General features: G+C 43.2%; 1 pseudogene; it reads left to right on the forward strand.

The window, feature by feature from the left end:
• Positions 1 to 325: 325 nt before the first annotated feature.
• On the forward strand, positions 326 to 662 carry LOC122491012 (annotated as a pseudogene).
• The last annotated feature ends 312 nt before the right edge of the window (positions 663 to 974 follow it).

Genomic DNA, 974 nt, shown 5'->3' on the forward strand with positions numbered 1-974 from the left:
TTTTGAGAGAGCGAGAGACCGAGAGCACGTGCACAAGCAAGGGAGGAACAGAGAGACAGGGAGACAGAGGATCCGAAGCAGGGTCCACAATGACAGCAGAGAACCCGATTCGGGGCTCAGACTCACGAACGTCGAGATTATGACCTGAGTCAAAGTCAGACGCTTAACCGACAGCCACCCAGGCCTCCCCATATTGACTTTTTCTTCATTGTCAAAACAAATATTTGAAAATTAAGCCTCTTGCTTCTTGATGTTTTCAAAATTAGGCTCTATGTGGATAAGCATATTTATAATAAAAGTGAAGAATATTTATGTTTTATTACTTTTGTCATTTGTCTTGGTTTTATTTATGTTCACTTTGTTTTAAGATTAAAATTCAAGAGCAGAGTGCAACACTGGATCTGGCACCAAATGAACAAGATTAAAGCTTCAGGAGAATGGACAGTGAGGTCCAGAGAGATGGAGGGGTCTTGGATTTGATTGACGATGCTTGGCAACAGACAAGCTGCCACATGGGGACGTTGCAATACTTCTGAATGAGCTTCCTGAACCTGAACAAGACAACAGCTGCACCACAGAATCTGTTAAAGAACAGGAAATGAACTGACATAGCTTTATAGTATCTCCATGAGAACATTCCACCCCCCAACCCCCCACCATAGGAAACTAACCCTTGGCTCCTTTCCCATGGATGGGTATTTTTATTTTTTTAATGTTTATTTATTTTTGAGAGAGAGAGAGAGAGAGAGAGAGAGAGGAAAGAGGGGAGGGGCAGAGAGAGACGGAGACAAAGAATCTGAAGCAGGCTCCAGGCTCTGAGCTGTCAGCAGAGATCCCAGTTCTTGGCTCGAGCTCAGGAACCATGAGATGAACTCAGACGCTCAACTGACTGAGCCACCCAGGTGACCCCTTGGATGGATATTTTTAAAATGCATGAATACAAAATATTTTCTTTCTGTCTCCTAATTCAAATC

The sequence above is a fragment of the Prionailurus bengalensis genome, chromosome C2 (assembly GCF_016509475.1).
Source record: "Prionailurus bengalensis isolate Pbe53 chromosome C2, Fcat_Pben_1.1_paternal_pri, whole genome shotgun sequence".
Taxonomy (NCBI): Eukaryota; Metazoa; Chordata; class Mammalia; order Carnivora; family Felidae; genus Prionailurus; species Prionailurus bengalensis.